Source organism: Eublepharis macularius, chromosome 19, assembly GCF_028583425.1.
Source record: "Eublepharis macularius isolate TG4126 chromosome 19, MPM_Emac_v1.0, whole genome shotgun sequence".
NCBI classification, from domain to species: domain Eukaryota; kingdom Metazoa; phylum Chordata; class Lepidosauria; order Squamata; family Eublepharidae; genus Eublepharis; species Eublepharis macularius.
In genome coordinates, this window is record NC_072808.1 from 25133992 (window position 1) to 25154112 (window position 20121).

Sequence of the window (20121 nt, forward strand, 5' to 3'; positions counted from 1 at the left end):
TCATACCCTGGTGAGTTGAACTAAAGAGGTTGGGAAGGGGAACTTCCACATCAGAGGTCCTGCAATGAAGCACAAGACTGAAAGCAGTGTTCATCCGCTCTGGGAGAGGCTGGCACGCCTGCCAGTGGCTAGGATCTTGGCCCACCCGTCAGCTGGCACTGAAGCCTGCTCTCTTTTTCTCTTCCCCTGTTACCTGCTTCCCACGGGCCCTGGTGTGAAAAGGTCCCTGTCAACAGGGCTGCCAGTGTGTGACCGCACACTCCCGGGATCTGTGTGCACGTGGGAATTCATGCACTTCAAAGCCTGGCCCATCAACATGCTTGGCTTTGGCTGCGCATACACAGAGCACTGAGGCCCGCATGCTGCCCCATGCTTGGGGAACACTTTCTCACTTGGCATTTTGCAACCAGGTAGAGAAGTCAGAGGCAGAACATACGCCCCTTGTGTCAGTGTGCGCTGTGTGCCTGTAGTCAAAAGTGTCTCGCTTTTCTTAATCCCATACATGGAAAGGACAATTTAGGATGGTCCCTGCTTCCATAGAGTTTGTTGAGAAAAGCAAGGATCGAAACATGCCTGTGCCATTTTGACCTGAAGTGAAGCTTGTGTGTGTATATCTAAGTGATCTATATATCTAAGTATATCTAAGTGTGTAGATATGCAAGTGAAAAAGTGCCACCAACCCCAAAACAAAAACAGCTTTTTAAGGGCTGTCAGCAGAATTCTGCAGTTCAAATTGGGTCAGCGTGCAAGGAGGGTGTTCAAGGGGAAGCATCATGCTGGAGGGGTTTCCTCTGCAGGCTAGATCCAGGCAATTTAGCTCTCCTATGGGTCAAACAGCATTGCCTAGAACACAAGAGAGACAGCACAGACTCTGGATTCACTCTTGAATTATGATGAGTGCTGGCCTTCATGCCTGTGTCTGAGTTTTTATTGCACTGCCAGGAGTTTTGACTATATCCTTAATTTCCACAAGGCTTCACAATCTTCATTCTGTTGTCCACTATTGATGAAATGGTTTGGGCCATGTGAGCCTCTGTGCTGTCTCAAAGGTGCTCCCAGGGGTTAGGACTCCATCGCACCTACTGGCCACCTGTCCAGGCAGGACTTTCCAGGCTTCCATTCCTATTTAACAAGTGTCGGACAGGCTGTGGCACCCAACCTTGCACAGAGCATTCGGGGCTGAGATGGGTCTGCCAGATCCCAGCCCAGTTCTCTGTTGACCAGACCAGGTTTTCACCCGGGCGTGGCGCTAGACTGACACAGAGTCTTACCCAGAAGCAGGCAGCCAATACGGAAACCTGCTGCTCTGCAGAAAAGAGGGAGTTATATCCATTTCACAACATCAGTATATCTCCTTTACAACAGTTTTAAAACTGACATGACTTCCTCTAATGGAGCCTGAGACCTGTAATTTGGTGAAGTGCCGAGCGTTCTCTTGTGCCGAGCGTTCTCTTTTGGGGACCCGTAGCATTCCTCGCGGATCGACAGCAGCCAGAATCTCTGGAGGACAGGACGTGCCTGTAGAAATGTATTACAGAGCTGCCCTTTGCGTCCAGCTGTGCAGTTTGATTCCCAGCTGTTTTCTTCCCAAGTGGAAAGGTAAATCCACTGAACGTACCCACTGCCATTCCTCTTTCCTCTTCCGCTCTGTGTGTCTTTTGGCAGACAAAATAAGAAAGAGCTTCTAGCCTCTTTGAGACTAACATTTATTGTGGCACAAGCTTTTGTGGGCCCGAGCCCACAAGGACAGCTGTGTGCAGTTGGCAGAAATACATAAGGTACAAGCAGGAGAAAGATTGGGGGGGAGGGGGGTAGCTATCCTTATAAAATGAGGTGAGGAGGTGCATTGCATAGGAAGTTCGAGCAGCTCTGGAGAAGGCCAAGCCAAGTAGTGCTGTAGGGCTGGCAGAGCTGAATGGCTTGAGCACACGCCACTGTAACAGCGGCAGCCATTTAGGATCACCTATGAGCAAAGCTACACCCGTTGTGATCACACTACAGCCTCAGTTTGAACCAAATGCCGCCTGTGGCTTTGCTGGCATTGTGGGCGTTGCATGGCTGGGCTTGCACGCGGCTGCCAGGCTCCTCCAAGAACTTGTCCGGTAAGTGGAAGGTCCAGTCCGTCCCAATTTGTTTCTTCGCTATGCTCTCTAAAGAGTAAGTGGGTGTAGATCGGTCCCAACTGGTGATGAATTAGCAAAGCAAATTGAATAGCATACATAAATGATGAGGGACTACTTTTTGTAGCGAGCTAGCCAGTTCCAGTCTCTGTTGAGCCCAAGCTGGTGTGTCGGATCTGTGGATGAATTTCAGCTGAGCAGAATCACACGTTTGAAATGTTTTCGGGAGGTGAAGGACAGCAACTTCTGAGCCTCCCGTGGAGGAGAATGAAATGCTCCTCCATTGCCTTTAGAGTGTCTCTGTTTTTAATATCTCCCCTTCCTGTCCATTTATTCTCTTGCATAAGGACAATCTGTTCTTTGGCCAGTCTAGTGCTGATGGACAATGGCGTGTACCTGGCATATACTTCGCCCGTCTCCTTCTGGGTCCTGTGCCAGTGTCACTTGAGCAGACGCGGTTGGCAGGCACAGTCGTGTGTTGTAGCCTCGGGTTTGTCTCTCTGTTGACCTGTCTGTTGTTGCTGGTGAGTTGTTTGGATCATAGAATCAGAGGGTTGGAAGGGACCTCTAGGGTCATCTAGTCCAACCCCCTGCACAATGCAGGAAATTCACAACTGCCCCAGTGACCCCTGCGCCATGCTCATGCGTCCACTTGGGGATGGTGAGCCAGGTCCTGTGAGGGGAGATTTGACTCTTGGAAATCTAGTGGGTCTTGAAGGTGCTGCAGGGCCCTAATCTTGCTCGTATACCGTGCTTGTTCTTGTTCATTGGCAAGCCTGCTTACTGAGAAGCAAGTCCCACTAAGATCAATGAGATGTGTTTGCGAGTAAGCATGCTTCCGACTGCAGCTGTTCTGGAACGGAGTCACCCAAAAGATCATTTTCCTGTGTTGGAGTCTCACCCCGTACTGAATCTTGGATCCGAAACTCTAGGCTTGGACCCTGAGGTGCTGCTCTACAGGAGCGGCAACAGGCTTCTCCAACAGGACTATTGCCCCCCCCCATCTGTAGAGGAAGGGGGAGGCAGATTTTTGCCCACTGCCCCTTTCACCACACTGTTCTTCCGGGCCCGCCGTATGGTGGCACAGCTTCAGGCTGTGCAGCAAGCTGGAGTGAACAGGGAGGGGGAGCTTCCGAGCCATTGTGCTTAGCCAATAATGGACAGACCATTGCTTTCAGCCAAAACATGGCATTTATACGAAGTTTCAGGATGTTTGGTCCCCTCCCAGAGCTGTTTCCATTGTAAAGCCAGTTTGGGTAGAGGGTTTCAGGGAGGGGGGGGTCGGGCTTTCAACACTGGTCGGAACTGGAGCCACGATTCCTGTATACGGAGGTGGATGCGCTAGAGATATAGAACGAGTTTTCCCCCTTATTTTTTTTTCTCAACATGGGCCCAATTTGGGATATGGGGAGGGGGAGGGAGCTCAAGGAGGTGGGCAGCAGCAGCAGCAGCAGAGAGCAGGAGGAGCCTGGCTGCTCTCGTTCGCATTGTTATTGGGCATTGAAAAGTCAGCAGTATTTGGACAACAAATTAACAGAAGGAGGACTGGTTTCCGTTTGCAGAAACTGATCTCCGTCTGGCTGGGCCTTTGGCTCTGCGCCTCTGTCTGTGGTTCAGTCGGGCAGCGTGTGTAAGTTTGGAATCCAGGGAAAGCCAGTGGGAAACTGAGCTGCTGGAAACTCCCCACAGTTGCAGGGCCCTGGAGATCCATGTACGTGTGGGAGGGGGACACACTTTCCCCTCCCTTCATTGGCAGAGCCGTTATGGACACGGGGCTTCTTTGAATTGCTGCTGACCCACCTGGGATTGGAAATCTAGGGTCCAGCTGGGACTCTGGAAAGGTCGTGCATGACAGCTCGGGACTCAGGGTCTCTTCTGCGCAGGGGATTCTGGGGGATTTCGTGCCATTGCAAAGGATGGAGGGAACGGAAGCTGTCCCCGAAGCTGGAGACTGGTTGGGCCTGCTGGCCCTGGATGGGGTAGCGGTGGCGGCTGCAGCGTGGGGATGCTTTCCTCTCTCGGTACAGCCCCGAACAGGCGTCCTCTCCTGTCCCCATGCAATCTAGAGTGGTTTCCTGCCTTGTGATGTAGCCTCCCGGACTCTGGATGCAGTGATCCTGTTTCTTGGCGAGGACCCTTTCCAAATGCTCGCCTCAGCTTGCAAGGAGCGAGGGGAGCAATGCTGAAAAGAAACGGTCTTTGGGAGGGGAGACGGCGGTGAGGAGTTAGGTGGTGGCTTTGGGGACTCAGACTCACTGCTCCTTTCCTGCCCCTTGTGCCCAACAATGGTGCTAAAGATCGATGCTATAGCTTGTTGCCTCTCTATGCTTAGGCCTGCCTTGGGACTGCAGTTTGGGTCGTCTGGCTCATCCACCTAAGTGAGGCCACTAGGCCACTGTTGTTCCCATTTTGCAGATTGGGGCACTGAGGCTGGATGAAGCACTAGAGATCAGCCCAAGGTCAGCCTGTGGTTGTGTTCAGATCTGATCCTCGGTTCCCAAATCAATACTCCGTCCGCTGGGATTGCCGCTTGTGTTGCTGCTCTTTTTCAGCCGCACGTCCACATAAATGGAATATTTTTGCACAGGCAGAGAGACCCTTGCTGTAAGGCAAGAGGAGGCAGTCACCTCGGAGGGAGGGAGGCTGGTTTGCTTGTCATGTGCAGCAGCCCTAGAAGGAGCACGGCCCACCAGGATCCCTCCCAGAAACTCTCCTGCACACGTCTTGCTGAAACCATTGAAGAGCACAACTCTAACTGCATGTTTGTTTTTTGGTGGGGTGGGGTGGGGTGGGGTTGCCGGTGTCAGGGAAGGCACTCTCGTTACTACTCACGTCCTGGCCGTGGTGACCGGTGGCAGCTGCCGCCTCCCTGAATGAGGAAGCATGAAAGGAGGACAAGCTGAGCAAAGGGAAGGGAGTCTTCTGTGGAGAGGAAATAATGACTCAGGAGAGAGGAGCGGCCGGCCGGGGAACGTGTGGCTTCCTCCTGAGCTATGCTTGGAATGCACACAAAGCCACCCGGGCTGCCTCTCCCAGTTCGACGGGCCACTCCAGTCCCTGCAGGGGGCACTCCTTGGGTGTTTCAGAGCCACGTGGGTCAGGTGGAGACTTTGACAGCTGCTTGCAGAAGGCGCCCGGCCCTCCCGTGGGGCAAGGTGAGCTGGTGACTTCGGGGTGCCATTAAGAGTGGCAAAGGGGCACGATCCACTCTGTGTTGAAATGAATGGGAGGCGTGAGGGCACCTTTCTGGCAGAGGGGGCTCTTTGTTCATTTGCTTGGCCTCTGTGCCTCAGGCACCAGAATGTCTTGGGTGAGGTGAGCCCGCTCTTGTGTGTTGTGGGGTGGGGTGGGGTGGGGGGGCATAGTTGTTGAGGAGGCCACGCAGTGATTCTTTAGCCAAGGCAGTTGGGTGGAGGGGGAAGAGCGAGGACGGAAGCAGCAAGGGGAAGTGGCCGGGCAGGGACAGAGCACTCGGCCGTGTCTTGGATGCGGAGGTCTGGCTGGAAGTGACACCCTGACAAACCGTATGAAGGACTGGGACGCAGCCGTAGCCACGGTGGAGGTGAGAAGGATAAAAGGGGGTAGAGGGTGTGTCAAGGGGGCCAGTGTGGGGCTGGCATCTTGAAAAGAGGATGTTGAGCTCTGCTCAGTAGCAGCGGTTGTGTCTGCTTGGTTCACTGGTGTGCATCTGGAAGTGCAAGGAACTGCAAGTGTCTGAGGGGTGCTGCCACGAGAGCTTCAAGTGTCCCGACTTCATCAGGAATGAGCCCTCTTGGTACAGTTCTGTAGGATGCACGGGACCAGGGCCCCAGAGAATCGCAGCAGCCATTCCGGGCCTATAGTTCAGTCCCGGGCACAGAAGCGTGGTGCTACGCAGCGTTCCTCTTGTTCAGAGCAGAGATCGCCTGCTGGGCTGCAGATGGAGTAAGAGGCTTCTGTGCTTTCAGCTGGGCTGGCGCACCTTTCCCTGCAGAAGTAATAAGAGGAAGTGCACCCCCCCCCCCAACACACAGTAGGTGCTCGGAGGCATGTTGTGATTCGTCTGTTCTGCACTTGGCGGGTTGGAGAAGAGAGACTCGCGAGCTGCTTCCCACTTGCTCATTGTGCAAATCTAAACACACTTCGCCTTTGTCCTGCACGCCCTTTATTCTCACCCCCTCACTTCAGCACCCTCCTTTCCAGAACGGACGGGTACCAAGCCCCAACAGCGTCTTCAAGGGCGGAAAGTGTGCAGTCACCCTGGCAGGGCCAAGTGGATGAATGGCATGAGTTTAAAGACACCTTGGCTCAAAGAGGCCGATGGGAGAATCGCTGCTTGGATTTGGGTGCAGTGGCTTGGGAAGGTGACTGTTCGTTCTTCGATACCAGTTATTACTACGTGTAATATTCAGAGGTGAAAATGAGGATGTATGGTAAAGCAAGATCAAGATGGGTAGCCATGTTAGTCAGTCTGTAGCAGTGGAAAAGAGCAAGAGTCCAGTAGCACCTGTAAGACTAACAAAATGTGTGGTAGGGTAGGAGCTTTCATAAGCTGCAGCTCACTTCTTCAGATACAGCAAGAATGTGAGTCCATCTGTCCTTATATCTTGGTGAGTGGAGTGCTTTCAGATGCTGAATATCAATAGCAGATAAGTAACAAAAGCCAGTGAGTGTCAATAGCAGGCGTGATTGGATAGGGTGGGGTATGCAGAGGAGTAGTGGGTGTGGAGAAATCAGCATTGATAATGAGACAGGAAGCTTAGGTCTCTATTCAATCCAGGAGGATGCATTGTCTTGAGCTTCGTAATCAGCTACAATTCAGCAGTCTCTCTTTCTAATCCCCCTTTGAAATCCCTCTGCAGTATGGTAAAGCATTTATTTATAAGATTTATCTTCTTTTTTTAAAGGGTCCTCCAAGTAGTACCAACACAAAGGTAAGCAATGCAGGAGTACTTTAAGAGAAAAAGAAAAATTGAATTATCTGCTCAGTATGCTAAGGGAGGTGAGGGGCTGTGCTTAATTTTGACAGTGAAAGGTAGCAGGGTGTAGGTCTGTGAGAGCACAGCTTCTTCATTTTAAGAGACTACGGTGCTTTGAAGGAACGGTATGATATTATCAATCAGTCTTTGTTATGTCCCACATGCCATGTATAAAATGAAACCAATCAAACATTAATATTACAAGTTGGGATACAAATATTTCTAATAAATAAATTGTGATGGAAATGTATTTTTTTTAATATTTACTTTATAGTCCACCTTCCTCACTGAAACTGAAAGGATATAATGCGGTACATGCAATCAAACAGCATAATGGCTTTACAAAAATTAGAAGCAAAAAAGTATCAAACATGATACACAAACAATGCAGAGAATGGCCTGGCAGAATTAGAACACAGTGCTGTGAGAGCAGCATAATACATGCCACAAACAAATAATAATACTCCAAACCGCTGCATGGACGCCAGTCCTGCTTCCCTGTATTGAAGCACCTTCCTAGAAAAGCTCAGAAATTTCAGAGGAACGTATGTGTCAGTCTGTTACGGAATTTAAAAAAAAAAACCTCATGACACTTTGAAGACTGAAAAATGTATTGTGAAATTTGTCAGTGGAAAAACACACACACACACACACACACACACACACACACACACACACACACACACACACACACACACACACGGACATTCTTCTCTATGATAGATCTGCCAGCTGAGGACACATTTTTGCAGGGGTGGACTTCAAGTGGGCTTGGTCTACCTAGTTCTTTTAAAAGATGGGTACAGCCTACCTTGTTGTTGTTGTTGTTACTGTTGTAATTTTAGGTTCTCTGTATTAAAATGTTACTTGTGTTAATAGAAAACAATAGAAATAGTTAGAAAATTAAAATTCAGGTTTGTTTGTTTTTTAAAAGTTATCATCCGAAGATTCTCATTTTGAGTTGGTGGCATGTTGTGGCTCGTGGCAGATAAATATAATGTTTGGGGGCTGACCTCCTTTTTGGATTAGAATTCTACCCCTGCGCTTCTCTCTGTAAGATGTCACAAGACTATGTTATATTTTATTTTATATATATATATATATATATAATTTATTTACTTCATTTATCATCCACTTTTCTCATTGAGACTCAAGGCAGTTTATGCTGAAAGGGGCTTTATTTTCCCATTCTGGGGGTGGGACGACCTGGCAGGGTGTGTGCGTGTGTTCAAGACCAATCTGCAAGGGATTAAAAAAAATACACACCACTATGTGTTACACAGATTAAAATAGCCACGGTCATGTCTTTATTAGTGCCTGGTAAAAAGTAGTTGGTACTGCAAGGGCTTTTTTTCAGCGGGAACGTGGTGGAACAGAGTTCCGGCACCTCTTGAAAATGGTCACATGGCTGGTGGCTCCGCCCGCTGATCTCCAGACAGAGGGGAACTCTGATCTCCAGACGAGGGGAACTCCCCTCTGTCTGGAGATCAGGGGGCGGGGCCACCGGTCATGTGACCATTTTCTCCGAGGGCAACCCACTGAGTTCCACCACCTCTTTTCCCGGGGAAAAAAGCCCTGGGTACTGCTATTGTGGAAGTCAAGAGTTTGGCAGGGATAGCAACTTTCTGTAGAATAAGCAAAGGATGTTTGGATCCTGTAGCACAGACATGCGTCTGGGATTGTGACTTCTTGTTATTGTCATTTTGGTGCTTACAGATCACCAGCAGCCTAGGGCTGCAGGGAACTGAATATCAAGTTCTCTTGCTGTTACCTTTTAATTTTTGCCATTTTATGCACACACACCTTGGCTGTCGTGCAACCAGCCAGACAGCGTCTCTGCCTGATTGATTCCTCCCTCCAAATCAACACCCTGTTCCCCGCCACGTGTCTGCTTGCTGGCAAAGTTTTAATTAATCAAAAGAAGTAAACTGGTGTTGGAGAGAGAGCACGCTGCATGTTGGTGTAAAGTGGGTCAGTTACCACAGTTGCTGAGGCAGGAGGAAGCCTCCTCGTAAGTAAGGCAGGCAGGGGACTTCCTGTTTGGGATCCATGGAGGTCTAACGCAGCTCCACTTGCGGAGCTGACCGGACTGCCGTTTTAACCGGCCGGCGGGGTGAAAATAGCCCGCGGCCGACTGCTCTCAGGCGGGGAGCAGGCAAAGAACGCTCAAGACCCTAGGGTGAGCTAGATCTCGGATGAGGGGGGGCTTTACACAACGAGTCTCCCCCCGATCCTTGAGGTCCCACCTTGCGACGGGTCGGCTATAATCTCTGCGGCAGTTTTGGGGCCAATTCGGCTGGCATAAGACCTACATACCCAAGCATCGATTGGGGGAAGAAGCTGAGAGGAGAACTTAAAATCGAAACAGCGATTACAACCCGAGAAAAGTGAAGAGAAGGTAAAGATCATTATCTTCTGAGACGGGACAGATTGATAAAAACAGAGAGGAAAAAAAGTAGATTTTTAAACTGCAACAGACTAGTGAAAAGGAGGGGAAGACTCGGCAGGAATCGAATTTAAAAAGAGACTAAGTTTAAAGAAGTTATTAAAGAAATGGGACTATTGTTTTGAATACCTGTGGCTTTGGAGCTGTGAGAAAAAGACACCATCGCGAGATCTGCTGTGGGAAGACGGGAGACAGGAAGTGCGTAATAACAATAGAGTGGCTGGAGAGAAGCGGCCCTTGCTGGAGGGCAGGAAGTAGGGAATCGCCATTTTTGAAAGGGGAAGGGTCGCGGCTTCAGCGGAAGAGGAAGTAGGCCATCTTGGATTACAAAATCATAGAGAAACCATAGAGAAAAGACGCCCGACATTTTGGACTCTTTAAAACTTAATTTCTATAAGAAGACCGGGACATTTAAAATAGAAAAACGTTAAATTTTACGCCACGGAGTTAAGGAAGAGAGCGGATTCGTGGGAGCGAGCTAAAGCAAGCCCCACGATGTCAAAAAAAGAGTGGCAATCGGCAATAGAAAACCTGGATAAAAACCTGGACAAAAAACTTTTAGATATGATTAAAGAACTTAAGGACACGAAATTGGAGCTGATAAAAGAGGTTAAAGAGGTTACACAGACAGTAAAATCGGAGCTGTCAGAAGTGAAAAAAGGTATGGAAACAATACGAAATGAATTACAAGGAACGCAGCAGAGAGTTAAAACAGTAGAAGACGCGATGGAGAATTTAGCAGACACGCAACAAACAGAGATGAGATTGGTGAAGGGGAGAATGTCAGTTGCAGAAACTAAACATATGGAGAAGCAGCTACGTTTTCGTGGCTTGCCAGAAGTGGAAGGAAAGTCAGCGCAAGAACAGATGACTGAGGTGTTGGCTGAGTACCTGGGGAAGGAGGAGGAGGAAGTTGTGGCTATCCTAGATGTGGCATACCGTGTGAATTCGAGAATAGCAACCCAGAGGAAACTACCAAGAGATGTGATTGTGCAGTTTACAACACGAAATATGAAAGAGAGGATTGTGACAAAACAGTTTCAAGATCCATTGGAGATTGATGGCAAGACGATTATTATAATGAAGGAACTGCCCAGATCAGTGTTACTGGACCGGAAAAAATATAAAGTGCTAATTCAGATTTTGAAGGACATGAAAATCAGGTACAGATGGGAGTTACCGGAAGGAGTGTCCTTTGAGTTTGGAGGGGCCAAAAAACGCATCAGATCTGAGCGAGAGATGGAGCGATTTATTAAGGACAATGAAAAAGACTTACCAACAAGATCATGAGTATGGAGTGTAAAGTATTATCTTGGAATGTAAATGGACTAAACTCACCGAATAAGAGGAAAAATACTTTTCACTGGCTACTAAAACAAAAATGTGACATTGTTTGTTTGCAAGAGACCCATATCAGAAAGCAGGATGTAAAATATTTAAAATCTGGAAAATTGGGCAAAGAATATGTAGCGGCCTCCAACAAGAAAAAAAGAGGAGTGGTGTTGTACATAAAAGAGGAGCTACAGCCAAAATTTGTTATGAGAGATGTGGAAGCTAGATTTGTAGCAGTGGAATGTATTTGGAATTTAAAGAGAGTGTTGGTAGTCGGACTTTATGCACCTAACGGTGCAAAAGAAAGCTTCTTTGAGGATTTAAGGAAGCATTTAGACGATCTTGCATACGACCAGATAATTCTTGCTGGAGACTTCAATGGAGTGACAGACTTGGAACTAGACAAAAAGACTACAACGGCACAAAAGAAAAGAGGACTATTACCAAAGCTTTTTTTTGAGTTGATTCAACAAGAGACTCTTGAAGATGTATGGAGGAGAGAATATCCTAAAAGCAGACAGTTTACCTTTTATTCTGCAAGGCATTCTACATTATCAAGAATTGATATGATCTGGGCCTCAAAAGACTTAGCATTATGGACTAAGGAGGTAGAAATAATGCCTATGGTAGGCTCAGATCACAACCCAATTATGTGGAAATTTGGAAAAAAGAGAAAAAGGAAAGCATGGAGAATAAATGAGGACTTGTTACAGGAAAGAGAGAATATGGAAATACTGAGAAGAGAGACAAAGTTTTTTATACAATACAACGTGAATAAAGAAGTACCAACCAATAAAGTTTGGGATGCTTACAAGGCGGTTGTAAGGGGCATACTAATGGACTTAAATGGTAGAGCAAGAAAGAAGAAAGAGGAGAAAAGACAAGAGATTGAGGAGAAAATAAAAGCCAAAGAAATACAGCTAAAAAAGAGACCAGGGAAAAAGAAGGTATACCAGGAAATTAAAATACTTCAAGAACAGCTAACAGCAATGAGCAATAAAGAATTGGAGTGGAATCTCAAAAGACTGAATCAAAAAGCGTTTGAGGGTGCTAATAAACCTGGGAAGTACCTGGCATGGCAATTGAAGAAGAAAAGGGAAAAGAAGATAATAAATAAAATTTGCGAAGATAACAAAACGTATTTGGAGCAGGCTACCATTAGTAGAGCCTTTTATAAATTTTACGCTAAGCTGTATAATAAAAAAGAAGTAAACAAAGAATCAATAGCGTCATATTTGGAGAAAACCAAACTTCCAGAAATCTCGGAAGCTTGGAGAAATAAGTTGAATAGTGAAGTAACTGACGAGGAAATAAGTAAGGCAATACAATCTGCAAATCTAGGAAAGGCGCCAGGGCCAGATGGACTTACGGCTAAATTCTATAAGACAATGGCTAATGAACTGGCACCATTCCTAAAAGAGGTGATGAATGGGGTTTTAAGGGATCAAAGGATTCCAGAAACTTGGAGTGAAGCGAATATATCATTGATCCCAAAAGAGGGCCAAGACCTGACTAATGTGAAAAATTATAGACCTATATCGCTACTCAACAATGACTACAAAATTTTTGCGAAGATATTGGCGGAGAGATTGAAGGGGTGGCTCTCGGAAGTCATAGAGGAGGAACAAGCAGGCTTTTTGCCAGACAGACAAATAAGAGACAACTTAAGGACAGTGATCAATGCTATTGAATATTATGACAAGCGTTGTGACAAAGAGGTTGGTTTCTTCTTTGTTGACGCTGAAAAAGCGTTTGACAATTTAAACTGGGACTTTATGTTTGCCACTATGGAAAAGCTACAATTGGGAGAAAGATTCATCAGAGCAATTAAGGAAATTTATAGAGACCAGACTGCAGCAATTGTGGTGAATGATGAATTGACCAAGAAATTGACGATAAGTAAAGGAACAAGACAAGGTTGCCCGTTATCTCCATTGTTGTTCATTTTAGTATTGGAGATTCTGATGATACAAATACGTCAAGATGATGAAATTCGTGGAATAAAAATAAAGGACTATTCATACAAGGTCAGAGCATTTGCGGATGACATAATGTTAATTGTAGAGGACCCATTGGAGAACATGCCAAGAGTGATAGATAAGATCAAGGAGTTTGGAGACTTGGCAGGTTTCTTCATTAACAAAAAGAAGTCAAAGATATTATGCAAAAATATGACTAAGCAGAAACAACAATTGTTAATGGAAACAACGGATTGTGAAGTAACAAGTAAAGTGAAATATTTGGGAGTCGAATTAACTGCAAAGAACATAGATCTATTCAAAAACAATTATGAAAAACTATGGACTCAGATAGAGAGAGACTTGATTAAATGGAATAGATTGAATTTGTCATGGTTGGGCAGGATTGCAGCAGTTAAGATGAATGTGTTACCAAGAGTAATGTTTTTGCTACAGACAATACCAATCATCAGAGACTCCAAACAATTTGAAAAATGGCAGAGGAAAATATCAGATTTTGTTTGGGCAGGCAAGAAGCCTCGAGTGAAAGTGAAAGTTTTACAAGATGCAAAGGAAAGAGGCGGAATGCAACTGCCCAATCTGAGACTTTATTATGATGCAATCTGCCTAGTTTGGTTGAAAGAATGGATGACATTAAAGAACAAGAAACTATTAGCCCTAGAGGGATATAAAAAAATATTTGGATGGCACGCATATTTATGGCATGACAAAGTAAAGGTCAACTCGATGTTCCTGCATCACTTTGTTCGGAGAAGTCTATACATAATCTGGAAGAAGTACAGAATTTATCTACAAGAAGGAACCCCTTTGTGGGTGGTTCCATATGAGGTGATAGACCCGAGAGCTGTTGATAATGAACAACAATGTTTAACGTATAAAGAAATAACTAAAACTGAAGCATCCAAACTTAGAATAAAGACACAAGAGGAACTATCACCTAACTACGATTGGTTCCAGTATAGACAGATCAGAGACTTATATAATTCGGACTCTGTAAAGGGAGGTATACGAATAGAGAATTCGGAACTAGAGCAGACCCTTCTTAAAGAAGATAAGAAAAGAATATCCAAGGTATACCAAGTACTGTTGAAGTGGTATACCGAGGATGAGATAGTTAAAACACAAATGGTGAAATGGGCTATAAACTTTAATAAAGAAATAACAATGGAGGCATGGGAATACTTGTGGAAAACTACAATGAAGACAACGACATGTATTAATATCAAAGAGAACATTTATAAAATGATCTATCGTTGGTACATGACACCAAAGAAGATTGCGCTAGGGAATTCGAATACTTCTAATAAATGCTGGAAATGTAAGAAGCATGAGGGCTCCCTCTATCATATGTGGTGGTCGTGTGAGGTAGCCAGGCAGTACTGGGGGGAAATAATAAGAGAAATGAGTGAAATTTTACAATTTCAAATTAATAAGAACCCAGAACTCCTGCTACTGAACTTGGGAATGGAGGGAATTCCAGCCCAACACAGGACGTTGATATTTTATATGACAGCAGCAGCTAGACTTTTGTATGCGCAAAAATGGAAAGTACAAGAAGTGCCAACTATTGAAGATTGGACTTACAAATTGCTGTATATGGCTGAAATGGACAAGATGACAAGAAAATTGAGAGATCTGGACTCAGGGCAGTTCAACACAGACTGGGAGAAGCTGAAACAATACCTGGAGAAGAAATGGGAGGTGGGAGGAAAACTGTGGCAGTTTGAGAACTACTGAAGTATTGAAGTAGAGGGGGGAGACTTTACCGGGGGGAGAAGAGATAAATGTGAATTAATAAGCAGTCAGATTAATAGATTGACATATATATAGATATATATAGGTTAACAAACAGAACATAGAGAAAATAATTAATTATAAGGACTAAATATAAGGAGCGATTAACTAACAATATTTTCTTTTTTTTTCTGACAAGTTTTGTACCAAACTGAATGTCTGAAGATATAGATGGGTCAAATTGATTGACTACGTGAGGAGAGATATATAGAACTATTATAAAAAGATAGAATGAGTAATATATATAGAGAATAAGTCAAATTGTTTGATATAAACGAATGTATGATCTATATGGTTTATGATATATAGAAATACCTGAAATTGAAAAATTGGGATAAATTGTTTATCTAAGATGGAAACAAAGGCTTACAGTTTGGGCATATAATGTTAAAAATAGTTAAGGATGTACTGCTTAGAATAATGGAGAATATATATTTGTTTTAGATAGAGGAAGCTAATAAAAGTAAGGGAAAGGGGACAAAGGGTTGGAAAGCTGTTGGAAGTCAACAAAAAGGGGGGGAAAGGGAGGGGGTTAGAGATGAAAAAATTGGGGAAAATTGAATGTAAATGTGGAAATAATGGATTCTAACCCAATAAAAATTTTTCAAAAAAAAAAAAGTAAGTAAGGCAGGCAGGACATCACGAGAGGAAGAAGAGCTGTTTTGAAGAGTTCGGACACACAAAAGGATACTCCTCTAGGAAGTTTCCCCCTGTACAAATCCCATGGGAGTTAACAGACAATGGTGCCCTCATTTTGTTTGCCAAGGCGTTTATGCTTGTGGCACGTATACCTAGAGGCGTATTTAATTGTGTAGGCTGCAATCCTGACCATGCTTATCATGGGCTAGTAGAGCGGGACTTCCTTCTGATTAAAATATGTATAGGGTTGGCCAGTTAATGAGTAGAACCGGCCAATACGGTTGCTGACCAGCCTGGAGAAAAGTCTCTTGTCCAGGGCTTTTTTTCGGGGGGAACGCAGGGGAACGGAGTTCCGGCACCTCTTGAAAATGGTCACATGACCGGTGGCCCCATCCCCTGATCTCCAGACAGAGGGGAGTTGAGATTGCCCTTGCGGAGGGCAATCTCAACTCCCCTCTGTCTGGAGATCAGGGGGCGGGGCCACTGGCCATGTGACCGTCTTCAGCGAGGGCAACCCACTGAATTCCACCGCCTCTTTTCCCAGAAAAAAAGCCCTGCTCGTGTCCCTTTCCTAGAGGCATAATGTATGGAAATGGGCAGCTGGAGCTTTGCGTGGCACAGCCATTAATAGATCTCGCAATGAAGGACATCCCATTCTATGAAAGGGACAGGGACTTTTTTTCATCCAGGTGGCTGGCAGCCATACCAGCAAGCTGACCAGAAGTGTTACAGAGAAATAATTTTATGTGGTCTAAATGCTGAGGGAGGCGCTGAAGGAAATCTCCCTTCTCACTCTCTTAAAACAGTACAGCTGTCGACTGGGCCATGCCTAAGAAGCTGGTTAGCTGTGAGGGAAATGCTGTGCCTGGGATGGAGAAAGATGTGTGTGCGTGTGTGCATGTGAAAGGTTCTGTCCGAAAAGGCAATTCTTGTCCGGGTGTGCCTCTAGAGTCATATCCTGCCTTTTTGTATGAGGTCAGGGACACAGGAGGGAGAATCGTGACCTGGAAGGCCCAGCCTAGCCCACTCGCGCCAGATCTCAGAATCTAAGCAGGGTCAGGCCTGGTTAGTACTGGGAAGGGAGACCGCCAAAGCAGTCCAGGGTCCCTACGCAGAGACAGGCAATGGCAAACCACGTCTGAACATCTCTTGCCTTGAAAGCCTTCTGGGGTTGCCACAAATCGGCTGCGACTCAACATTTTACAGAAACACACGCTGTGCGGCAAGCACTTTTTTCATGCAGTGATCCGTGTAGATACGTCACTGTTGTTCCCATGTTATAATCTGAAGAACTGAGGAAGAAACGCTAATTTTACCTCAGTGCTCACTGAGGAGTGGAGGGACGGCAGCTTGCCCAAAGCCTAGGCTGGACTACGATCTGAGCACGAGTTTGTAGTCCAGGGCGTTAGCCATAGAACCACGCGGCCCAACCGTATCTGGCTTTCAACACTCCCTCACGTTTGCCTGCTGACCGACCAAAAGTCCTGCCTGCTAGCTGGATCCATCAGCCACTGCTCTCTTCTCGGACCAGGGAGTAATGTTGCCACCTGTTTCTGCTGGCCTTATTCATGGCAGAAAGGTTGCTAATGGAGCAGGCTGAAGCTTGGAGAAGTGTGGAGATAAGGTGTAGGAAAAACTTCGCCTGCTAAGTTGCTACAGGTCTAACTACAGCAAAAGACAGAGGAGTTGGGGTAGGAAAAAGAGATGGCAATGCTACCTGGAGACGATGCCCAAACACAAAGCCCACAGGCCTCTCATTCGGCTTATTTTCTCCTGGGCATATTCCTGTGCCTTTAAGAGCTGCTGGTGGGAAAACTTTTTACCGGCTGTTAAAGTCACAGGAGCCCTGGCAAGAAGAAAGTTGGCAACCCCAGCTCTTTTTAAGACTCCAACACGTACCCTGTTTATACTTTTAGAGCTGGTGTTATTGAGCCTTGTTCTCCTTTGCATCAGTGTGCCTCTGGAAAGAAGACGGCAAGTCTGTGTTATCATAACAAACACTAGATCCACTGGCTGGATCTGCTCTGGGCATACCTGGGCGGTTGTCTTAACTCTAGCAAAAGGCACGAGGTTAAAGGCTTGCCGTACCCTGTCAGAAAGCCCTGCTTATCAAATGGAGTACCCTCCTTCAAAGGTTCCCAACCTGGTAGGTTTTGCTACCCAAGAATCCTCTAATTTGCTCCTATCTATCTATCTATCTATCTATCTATCTATCTATCTATCTATCTATCTATCTATCTATCTATCTATCTATCTATCTATCTATCTATCTATCTATCTATCTATCTATCTATCTACCTATCTATCTACCTACCTACCTACCTACCCACCTACCTACCTACCCACCCACCCACCCACCCACCCACCCACCCACCCATCCATCCATCCATCCATCCATCCATCCCCCAGTTTTCGCCCCACTGGTGACCCAAATTGGTTTACAACAATCTCGCCATCTTCATTTTATCTTTTCAACAACCTTGTGAGGTAGCTTATGCTGAGAGTGCGTGACTGGCAAGGTCTCCCAGCAAGCTTCCGTGGCAGAGGGGGGATTTGAACCTGGGTCTCCCAGATCCTAGTCTGATGGTCTGACCACCACACCAAGCTGGCCTCTTGCTGAGGCGCTGGACCTGTGTCTGAGCAATGCAGCCTGCAAGAAGGGGGCTGATGTAATTGAATGCTTTTCTGTAGAAATCAGTGAAAAGGAGAGGCAAGAATCCCGTCTCCGAATATGCAGTGTTCTGTGGAAGGGCTTTCGAGGGGTGGGCTGGGTGTGGAAGAGCACTGAATCATGTGAGTCGGCTGAAATGGCATTTCCAGACACAGGATTTACCTCTCTGTGGGCCTAGTCTGCTAAGCCCGCCTGACATGGTACAGTCGGGCTTCAGGAGGACTACATTTCTCAAGCGCGCAGGTCAGGGCCAGAAGGGGGCTGCGGGGCCCTGGGCTTCAGCCTTCTCTCTGCCCATTGTTGCAAACCAAAGTGGACCCGGGAGGGTGCTCTTTGCTCTGTTGAGGGGCTGCGTGTATAATAATGGACTTCACTTGCAGGCCCCCTCTCACAAAAGGGTCTAGTAGTGCCCTGACGCTATTCGGAAACAGTGTGAGAAAAAGGCCTGGAGCTGCTTCTTCCCCTGTGCCCTGGTCCCAATCCGAATCAGGGCCCTGCACTCTTGGGAAATGAGCCCCCTTGTAACTGACATGTGACTGAGCCAGCGTCAGGCTGGGGAACCCCCCAACACCACATGTTAAAAATTGTAACACATTGTTTGCCCGCCAGAAGAGACTGATCCAGGAATCCTGGATTCCTTTCCTAACTGGGATGGAGATACTAGAGGCTTGTGCATGAGGTGCTGGTATGTGTGTGATTTGGCATAGTGTGAGTGTACAGGAGAGACACTGTGCTTTTAAAATGTTCTGTTAAGTGACTGAGGTTACATTGTGTGTGATGGGGAACACTGACTTTAGATCTGAAGGCTTGTAAGAGAATTTGGGGGCAGCATTCTCTTGTTAGTATCCAGGGCGGGGTTCGTTTCTTGCCACCTGTCCAGTTGCATCAGGTGAGTTGGGCAGGTGCTTAGCCAACCAAGCAGTGCTGGCTGAAGCGAACCCTCCCCAGCCCAAACAGGTCAGACTGGAACGTCCTGCAGCCAGTATGGCCCGCAGCGCCCTGGGCAGCAGAGGGGAACAAAACAGCTCCTTGCCCACGTCCCCCTCCAGCCTGGTAGGGCTAACCCTTCTGACCTGATTTGTAGCCAGCTGTATGTTGTAGCTAGTGATGAGGAGGCAGCCATGGGGTAAGCAAGAGCAGTTTCCTGGGCTTGGGATGACTGAAATAAGCACCGCCTGGAAGTAGGAGAAGAAGGGAGCTGTGCAGGAGAATCGCCGTTGAATTTCCTCTCTAGTAAAATTTGCAAGGTGAAATATCTGTATGGGCTTCTCTGGGATGGTGGAAGGGGTTTTCTCTCTCATGTGCACATGCGCACAAACACACACTCCTTTAGACTTTGCTACCAAATTTTGCAAAAAGTGAAACTGGGGAGGCTGTGCTTTTGCACGGGCGTTGCATATCTCGAGTATATTCTGTTGCTTTTCTTCCCACGTGCTTGTATGTCAGATGACCAAACTAGATGAGATACTGAGAAATTTGTGATGGCATCTTTCTGGATGGGGTGGGGAGGATTAACTTCAAGTGTTCCAGATTTCAAATGCCTCAGTGGAGTTGCTGTTTGCCCCACTGAAGAAAAGGTAATGTGTTTTGTTAAACTGTTCCAGTTCAGTGTATCCCTGTTTTTCCATCCCAAAACATTGTTAGATTACTAAAATAGGCCAAGTGAGGCAGATTGAAAGAAACAACTGCCTCTACTCCAGAGGAGGCTGCATCTGGGCACTGTGCAAATGATTCCTGCGTGGTAGGACCATTCTTACCTTTGGCAAGTTGTTTTGGTTGGGAGTGGGAGGTTATCAAGGGAACGCTGGGAATTCAGTTCTACATCAAATCTTCCTAATCCCATCAGTTAAGGTACCATTTAGACCGGAATTGATATTTCTAGATATATGGAAAGAACAGCATGTGCGGTGCTTTTGCATAAAGAATTAATATCTTCGTTATTGGCAGCAGCTAAAAACGCCATAGCGTCAAGATGGAAATCGCCGTTTCCTCCAAATTTGGACACAGGGTACCTTAAGGTTTGGGAGCAACTCTCTAGGGAAAAAATCACAGAGAGATTACAAATATCTGTAGACTCTCTTAAACCAACACCGTTTTATGAGAAATGGTACCCTTTTTGGAAAGAAATTTGAACGTTTGTATTTAAGCTTAATGTAGGTATGGTTTTACTATTTGGCATAAC

At 46.3% G+C, this 20121-nt stretch overlaps 1 protein-coding gene across 3 annotated transcripts in view; it reads left to right on the forward strand.

Annotated features, from left to right (window-relative positions):
• Positions 1-20121, forward strand: part of IQSEC2 (IQ motif and Sec7 domain ArfGEF 2) — a 113745-nt gene that overhangs the window by 35265 nt on the left and 58359 nt on the right. Inside the window, exon 1 of one of the 3 annotated variants that reach the window (XM_055003286.1) lies at positions 7011-7033. The exons of the other annotated variants lie outside the window; for them this stretch is intronic. The gene's annotated coding sequence lies outside the window, so the exon portion shown is untranslated. Of the gene's footprint in view, positions 1-7010; positions 7034-20121 lie in introns of those variants that run through there. 3 annotated transcript variants of the gene reach the window in all.